Source organism: Daphnia carinata, chromosome 5 (genome assembly GCF_022539665.2).
Source record: "Daphnia carinata strain CSIRO-1 chromosome 5, CSIRO_AGI_Dcar_HiC_V3, whole genome shotgun sequence".
Taxonomy (NCBI): Eukaryota; Metazoa; Arthropoda; class Branchiopoda; order Diplostraca; family Daphniidae; genus Daphnia; species Daphnia carinata.
In genome coordinates, this window is record NC_081335.1 from 6778461 (window position 1) to 6788057 (window position 9597).

The window sequence follows — 9597 nt, forward strand, 5'->3', positions numbered from 1 at the left end:
TCCGCTGTAGAGGTGTAGTTGATTCGTCAATCCAATGGCAAGTTATTCCCATGAAACTGCGTTTAAGAGTGCTCCACATGTCAACTGCTAGACAAACGTACTTCACTGAAGCTATGGTGTTCACAAATTTACTACTGTGGGACTCCCGCTCAATCTCGATGAGTTTTTTCAACTTTTTCCCACACATGACATCAGCACGGGGATTCAAACCCTTTACCATTGCTTGAAATGATATTGACTCCACGGTTTGCAGTGGCCTGGCCTCGTTAATGATGTAGTCCAAAATAAGCTTGTCAACAACTTTCTGCTCCTGTCGAGAAATCGGTTGAACTGCAGGGAAATTCAGTTTTGCTTGTTGAAGTTTTAAGCGTTTTTCCTTGATAGCCTCATTGCTAGAAGTTGGTTTAGATGCTCTTCTCCTTACTTCTTGGGCTTGCTTTAACTTCGTTATATAATCTTCATATAAATCTGGATGTGTCTGTAAAGAAATATTGGGAAATGTTTCTTAAAATGTTGCGGAGATCAAACATTTAAGTAAAAAAGTTAAGTAGAACTCACCTTCAGGTGCCTTTGCCAATTACTTGTTGAGAATGGACAGCCGGAATACTTTTTCCTGCATTTTATACATATTCCCTGGATATTTTCGTCTTCTCTGATTTCCCACCTTTTCTTTCTCTTAAAAATTTCTGCAAATTCAAAATACTTCAGAACAAGCTGCTCATACCAAGGACTTCTCTGCTTCTTGGTCTTGAAACTGCCTGGCAAGTTCTCTTGGAAAGCAATAGCAGTTTCCTCTTCTTGTTCTTCAATTAATAAATTACAATCATTGGGCTCATCCTCTGAATGAAGATTATAGCTCTCTTCTGTAACTTCAATAATGTTTTCACTACTATCTTCTATTGCGATATCTGCATTCATTTTGGTGAATTCCATTAGTCGTGTGAAAGGGTAGATCCTGAAAATTAACAATGATGAATGACTGTACCTAAATAAGAAAGCGAACAAACAAAAACACTTCACCTGAAATTTAGTAAATGAAATTCAAGTTATACGTGTCTCACTATTTTAGTTGCTGAATATCTTCAGAAGTCGAGTGGCAGAAAATTTCTTGAGGACTTACAGTGATGATTGAATCTACAAATGTAAGCATAAGTAGGTCATTTTTTAGATGATATAAGTAAATTTTTACATATTTAGCATTCATCTGATACAATAAGGACTATATTAATATATTATATAATCTACGAGTTACCTTGGTTTATGGTTTGTAATTGCCAATTGCCATTGCCAATATATAATCTGCCATAGTGCCGTTGCATTCAAGGGAATAATAGTATTTCAGATCTTCAGTGAGCATAAAAGCACTTCCTTACCGTTTACCGAGTAGTAATTTTCCACGTTGTTCAGACTTCAGAGAACCACAGTACAAATGTCACGCTAACGCATATGAAAAAAATTTGTCTGCTATATAATAGAGGAAGTACTAAACAGACAGCTTTGTGACGTAGCAGTGTAGCACACATTTATGATTTAATATTTCCGTGTTCGCATAAATGACTAACAAAAATAATTTATTTGAATCAATTTTGTTCAAAAACCATAAAATCAGAATAAAGAATAAAAGCAAATTTTGGGGAGAATAAAAAATTGTGAAAATCAAGCAAAATTGATTGGAATCGCTGATTCGAATCAAAATTTGATTGAAATCAAAATTGATTCGGGTGATCACTGCTCCCATGACGCTAAATCTGGACACCAGACTATATTGAGCTATAAATCTTTGGTCTGCAACTCCGAGAGTCAGTGGTTCAACCCTACACAGTGACTAATCATAATTTATTATTTGTACATTTCAGCTCACTTTTTTTAACCATACGAATTTCTTAGTTTATGCAAGAGAGATTGTTAATTTATTTTAATCATCCAAAACTAACACTTTTCCTATTAATATTGACACCGCTGGGTTCACCTAAATTCCGTTTATAAATCGGAAAGGTCGTCACCTTAGCCAGCTTACAATATTCATCTAACCTGTGATTACAATTTCCATGTTTTTTACATAAGTTCGAATGACACTAATTTGAGACAGCAGACTATAAACTAAATAATGTGGTAGGCTGTGTTCTTATTACCAGGCAACAGTGGCGTGGTCTTACGATGTTGGAGACCTAACTCAAAGGGTGATGATTCAATACCATTTGGGGCTCATGTGCAAAATTCTGTTTAATACGTTCAATTTGGGACAGCAGACTACGTAAGAAAAAGACATGTAATGCTTTTCAATGAAACATCGTTAATCAAGGCATGGTCGTAAGACGTTCGATTGCCACCCAAAAGGGAAATGGTTCTATACTGTCAAGTCACTATTTTAAAAAATTTTTATCCTCATTTCCTCGTTTTCCCCTTTTTTTGAGATGTTTTAAAATCACTTACGATACCTTACACTACTAGAATATCAACAATATTAGGAGCAATAGATTCGTTTAAGTTTTCTCTACATGGCCGTTGAATATTTTATGAAAATCGTGTGAAAATATGCATCTAATCCGTGATTGCAATTTTTATGTTTTTTACGTAAGCTCCCGTGACGCTAATTTGGGACAGCAGACTACATACATAAAGACCTGTTATGCTTTTGAATTAGAATGTGTTAACCATGGTATAGTCGTAAGACGTTCGATTGCCAGCCCAAAAGCATAATGGTTCTATACTGCCAAGTCACTTTTTTAAAATTTTTTTATCCTCCTTTCCTCATTTTCGCCTTTTTTGTGAGATATTTTAAAATCACCTAAGATAGCTTACACTACAACAATATCAAAAATATTAGGATCGGCTGATTCGTTTAAGTTTTCTCTACATGGCTATCGAATGTTATATGAAAATCATATGAAAATATGCATCTAATCGGTGATTGCAATTTTTATGTGTTTTACATAAGCTCTCGTGACGCTAATTTGGGACAGCAGACTACATACTAAATGACGTGCTATGCTCTTCTGTAAATGTATGTTAAACATGGCATAGCTGTAAGACGATGAGTTGATGACGTAATGGGTGGCGGATCTATATAGCATTGACACCACTTTTAAGTTTTCTTATCCTAATTTTAGAATTTTTCCTGTTTAGTAAGATATTTTTGAAATCACTAAGAACACCTTAAACTAAAGCAATATCAACAATATTGGTACCAATAGATTCGTTCAAGTTTTCTCTACATGGCTGTTGAATATTTTGTGAAAATCATGTGAAAATATTTATCTAATCAGTGATCACAATTCTTATGTTTCTTACATAAGCTCCCATGACACTAATTTGAGATAGCAGACTACACACTAGATGACATATTATGCTTTTATATTACGTTTTGTTCAAGATGGCAAAGTCGTAAGACGTTGGATTGCCAACCTATAGGAGGGTGTTTCCATACTGCCTAGGCAATAATTTCTTTTTCCTAATTTTTGAATTTTCCCTTTTTTTGTGAGATATTTTAAAATCACCTAAGATACCTTACACTAACACAATATCAAAAATATTACGATCAATAGATTCTTTGAATTTTTCTCTACATGGCTGTTGAATATTTATGAAAACCATGTTATAATATTCATTTAATCCGTGATCCGCAAGTCTTGTGTTTTTTGCATAAGCTCCCATGACGCTAATTTGGGACAGCACACTATGCATTAAGTATTACGTATTTTAAGTATTATATTTTTCTGCCTCTGCATATCGACGGTGGTATAATGGTAAGACGTTGGATTGTCAACCCGAAGTATGATGGTTCAATTCCAGTTGTAAAAAATGAAGCTAACTTTGCCCAACTTTTTCCCTTTTAATCACATTTTGCGAGATAATTAAATTTTCAATGACACCTTAAAGTAACGCAATATCAACAAATACTGGTATCAATAGAATCGATTAACTTTCCTCTACATGGCTGTTGAATCTGTCATGGCGCTAATTTGGGACAGTAGTCTACATACAAAAAGACATAATATGCTTTTGAAATATTTCTTGTTAACCACGGCATAGTCGTAAGACGTTCGTTTGCCATCCAAGAGGGTAGTGGTTCTATACTGTCAAGGCATTATTTTTAAATTCTTTTATCCTCATTTTTTCCTTTTTTGTGAGATATTTTAAAATCACATGACATACCTTACACTACTGTAATGTCAACAATATTAGGATCAATAGAATCGTTTAAGTTTCCTCTACATTGCTATTGAATATTTTATGAAAATCAAGTGAAAATATGGAGGTCGGAGAAAAAGGCCCTGACGAAAAAGGCCCAGACGAAAAAAGGCCCAACAAAAAAGCCCAGACGAAAAAGGCCCACTTTTTTACAAATTGGAAAGTGGGCCTTTTTATCCATTGGACTGGGCCTTTTTCTCCGCTCAATTTCCATGTTCCTACAAACTTTTAATTGTTTCCAAAATGTATTTCCCACCTCCTATTCCGTGGAAGTTGGAATGTACAAAGGATGCTGAAACTGTTTCTATAAGGTTTGCCGAGATAAAAGAATGTTAGCGTATGTACGTTAGTTAATCTTTAATTTTTTATTCGGTAGCAATTTGATTTCGGATTATATTAGTATTTATCTATTGCTTATATCCCGTTAAATAAAGTTCATTTTTCACAATTTTTGTTTATTGAACTATTATCGCTTCTTTAAATATAATACAAGAAATATATGTTTTTCGTACATAGCCTTGTTCTGTCCACCCCCTTTGATCATTCCCCCCCCCCCCCAACCCCCAGTCCATCTCCCTTATAACTTTTCTTTGTCGATGCTTATGCCATAGGTAAAGACCACTTATTCTGTGAATATGGAAACTGAATGAGTTCCGCGGGGCTCTTGTGGTTGCTGGGAACAAAGATATGTTAACACGAAGACCAGTTTATTATTACTAACATTTGATAAATAAAGTTTATAGGAAGAAAATTACACACTTAAACTATCGTTTGAGGTAAGGACAAATAAAAAGAATATTATAATTCAATTTTGATTCTCATACCACTTATTTCCTTATCATATTTTCAATTCTTTTCACAATTACAATGAGCCAAATAAATTTATTAAAATCATAACCTACTGCTATAACTATATCTCAGGCGGTGACTGCTGACTGTTATCTAGGCTTGGAGCGCTTTTCACCAAAGCAATAAATAGTTCGATCAAAACTGGAATATTCAATTTGCGTAGGAACGCCTATGAATCAAACTTAAATAGTTAATGTATGGCTTTTGTTAAAGAGCAATCTTTTGTTAAAGAATAACCTCACCTTTAGTCCGAGAAAACAATCTACGTCTTGTTACAGTTTTGACACATTTATACCTACAAAACACATTATTCAAGACACATACATTATAGCACAGAAATACAACAAAGGCATTCAACACAGACATACAAAATAAACACAATACTTACAACACATATACTATTTACAAACACATCGCGAAGGGAAGCCAGCAATCCTGCAGAGCTCCTTCTTTAAAGGACTAACACGAGGGCGGCCAGCCAACGGCAGAGCCCCCTCTTTGCGTCCTGTCGGACGTCGGGCCAAATCCCGAGTCCCAGACTAAGTAAAAGAGAGGCCAGAAGTCGACTAAGGTTCGACCTGACCTCTAGGGGTGAAAGGGTGACAATAATGAAAGACATGCAAACAAAGGCTCACACAAGATGGCAGCACTTAAAATACAGTCAACCGACGAGAGAGGGCAATAGTTGCAACAGTCTCTGGTAAGAACAGGCGTTTTTCCAGCAATTATAAATGATTTTTTACGTTCTTCGTGTCTTGTTTTCCCCTTATGCACATTTTCAAGCAGCTATTGGTTACCTAATTACACATCAAATACTACAGTGAAATATAAGGAAGCTTTGCACTTGACGTTAACAAAGCTAATAACAATAAATAATCAATTTTAATTATTTTCTACCAAGAAGGACTTTTTTTTTGTGAGAGTCTGTATAAATGAAGACACTAAACCTTTTAAAGAGAATCTAAGATTTTTTTTTTCAAATTTTCCACGATCATGGAAGGCATGCCAGTGTATTTTTATAAAAAACTATCTCGACATGGCTTGCACATGAAAGAACACAAGTTTAGCTCATCCATGAGTCAGTATCAGTAATTCATGCGATAAATTTTCCTTTTTTTTTAGTTTATTCACTTTATGTTCTTTCTTTTCAGTTTTCTTTTTCCTAATGTTGGCTTTTCTCTTTTCCTTTTCTTCGATGCGTTCAGCCCAATTTTTTGTTAACTTTCTGATTTGATTTGATCTCGTTTCTTAATTTATTTGTCAAGCAATTCCACACAGTCTTTTACCTATTGCAATACAGAAACGTTAAAAGTTTTGAACTTCTTACAAATGTGTTTGCCAAATTGAAAGTGTACCTGAAAACCATCAGCTATGTGCAGAGCACCTTTTCATGCCTGTTTATCTTCAATGCTTCTTCCATTCTCAACTTCAGCTTGGCCTACCAAGATTTTCACTTTTGGTTTAAGTTTTTTTTCATTTAAATAGTTGCCACTTCTGGATCTAAAGTGGTCTTTTCCAGAATGGGTGAGGGATTAAATAGTTCTCCAAAATCCAATTTGCTGAAAACTAGGCAGCCTTCACTGTTGAAAATCGGTGTTGGCAGTGTACTTACTAGTCTTGGTTCTTGAACTTCTGCTTTGATAAACTCTGAAAGACCAGAGGTTGATGACACAGATGCTGCCTTGGTGGCTCATGCAAGTTTGGCAATTCAGGACCTCTTCTTTTTATTTTTCCTTTTTAATTTCTTCTTCATTTCAATTAACTTCCGTTTAGTTTGGTTTTTGTTGTCTTATCAGACAAATCCAGCTTTTTCCCTGAAAATCAATGGAATAATCTGGCCAGTCTTCCTTAAATGTAAAGAATAACACATACCTGTCAGGTGTGAGAGCTTAGCTGTTAGACATTCTTCCATTTCTTCAGGATTGGAAGCATGGTTCTTGGTGTTTTTTCAGAAACGGCTGGCATATCCACATAATTGCTACCAGGATCTGTATGAAGCTGTTCAGCAACATAATCAATAGCAGTCATCCATTCTTCCCTAGAATCCAAAAACAAAGTTATGCTCACAATTTTTGTTATTTCATGCAGAAGATAACCAACGTATGAACATTTTTAAAATTAGGTTTTGACCCTTCACATACCTTTCTTTTTCAGACTCAATACGAAAACTCGTTTCAATTGCATTCATCCATTGAAGACTTCGAATCAGAAAGGTGGATGGTTTGGATGACCTTCTGGTATCATGCAAAAACAAAGTAAAGATATTCTAAGATGTATTGGTTAGTAAAATGTTAGACCGCTTTCATAATTTGGCATCCTTTCACAGTAAAATTGTTGAGTGGTTAAGCAAGTCCTATGTTTGGCTTTCTTTTATGCTTGGATCCTAGTAATAATCAATAATCCCGTATAACAAAATATCTTTGACGCCAATTTTTTATCTGTTCTCCTAGTAAACAAAATAAACATTGAATGTGAATGAGAATGCATAATAAATTCCACATCAACAAGTTAAGTGCAAGCTGCAGGTAAGTCTCTGTAGAAGAGCTTACTCAATTTACCTCTTTAAAGCAGCCAGCCGTCCTTTATGGTAAAAGGAGTTGTTGGTAGAATCAATTGAACCGAAACATTTTGTTGTAATAACGGCCTTTTCCCTTCTTTCACAGAATTCTTTCGGTACTAGCTACGATGCTAGCAGACAATAACAGCAAAGCTATCAATGGAATTCACATACTACACCGACAGATGGAAACCATAAACAATAACAAAGTAACTAAATTTTGCTGAACTTGTATTAAAAGACTTAAAATTTTTAAAAATTTCAATAGAAAATCTTAAGAGTTTATTTTACTACGTTTGTTTTTTGTACTACCCTTCATACGATTTTTTGGATACTTACTCTGCTTATACTGCCCTCAAGTGGAGGCGTCCTGAACCTAGATTTGGCTTGAAAATGTCGACGAACCTAGCCTATTGTTATTTTCTTTAGAGAACGGTATTTTAAAGCCAAATCTAGCTTCAGGACGCCTCCACTTCGAATGATGAAGTGCAAATGAAATTTCTCTTAACCGGAACAATAGACCTCATCATTCAGGGAAGTAGGAAGTGGTACGTAGTCGAAGAGATACAAATATGTGGTTTATTAATAGTGAAGACGGTTTAACCATTTTTAACTATTTCTTTTTCCAATGTTGTTCCTTTTTTATCCCAATATTTGTTTGAAACAGACTTTAGAAAACTTTGAGTTCATCAAAATGTTGGGCAAAGGTATGTTTGGAAAGGTGATTCTTTGCCGAGAAAAGGCACTGGCTACTTGTTCGCCATCAAAATCTTTAAAAAGGAAGTCATTATTGCATTAGACGAAGTTGCCCACATTCTTACGGAAAACCGCATGCCACCACCAACCATCCTTTTTCTTTTATTGTAAAACATTTTTCATTAAATAATATTGCACCATTTCTCATTCATATTTTTAAAACTTTGAAACAGGCATTAAAATATTCCTTTCAAACAGCTGAACGGTTGTGTTTTGTAATGGAATATGTTAACGGCGGTGAAATGTTTTTTCATCTTTCACGTGTTCTGAAGACAAAACGCGGTTTTACGAAGCGGAAATTGTTTTAGCGCTAGGTTATTTACACGATCAAGGCATTATCTGTAGGAACCTTAAGGAAACAAACTGATAGATAAATTGTTTTGTTTCTTGGGGTTTTACCTACGAAACGATTTTTTGTTACCAGCTGGAAAATTTGTTACTCGACAAAGATGGACACATAAAGGTTGCTGACTTTGCACTTTGTAAAGAGGATACCACGTACGGACGGACTGCCAAAACAAAGAGTACCTTGCCCCCGAAGTGCTTGAAGACAACGACAACGGGAGGACAGTAGATTGGTGGGGCTTGGGTGTTGTCATGTATGTGCTCATTTGCGGTCACCTTCCGTTTTACGACCGGGATCACGACATTCTCTTTGACCGTATTCTTTTAAAAGAAGTTAGATTCCCTCGAACGCTATTGCAGGAAGCAAAAGATCTTCTTGGCGGGCTTTTAGCTAAGGATCCACATAAGAGATTAGGAGGCGGCCCGGAAGATTCTCAAGAAAACATTCTACATCCATTTTTCATACCGATATCTTGGACAGATCTAGTTCAAGGGAAGGTACGTAGGCGTGCAGGTTGTATTTGATTGTTTTGATTTTACCCTGTCTGCTGCACGCAGATTCCACCACCGTTCAAGCCGCATGTGGTGAGTGAAAGACACCCGATAATTCTGTATCGATGGTTCTGATCAATGAGAGAAATAAACTATTTGTAAAATTGATAAAACTCTTACGAATGTTTGCGTAATCCATTTTTAATTACTTAATACTTAAATTGAAGATTTTAGGGAACTAATTCCTAAGTGTGAAATGCATGCTGAAATTCAAAGATCAAATCAAGATTGAATAATAGTAATCTTTTTCTTTTGTCCGTGCTTCAGACGATAGTTAATGTAAGATTGTAATATTATTCCTATAAACATATTCATCAAATGTTAGTAATAATGAACTAGACTTCACA

The 9597-nt window shown here is 35.3% G+C and overlaps 1 pseudogene; it reads left to right on the forward strand.

Moving 5' to 3' along the window:
- Nucleotides 1–7725: 7725 nt before the first annotated feature.
- On the forward strand, nt 7726–9325 carry LOC130703055 (RAC serine/threonine-protein kinase-like; annotated as a pseudogene).
- The last annotated feature ends 272 nt before the right edge of the window (nt 9326–9597 follow it).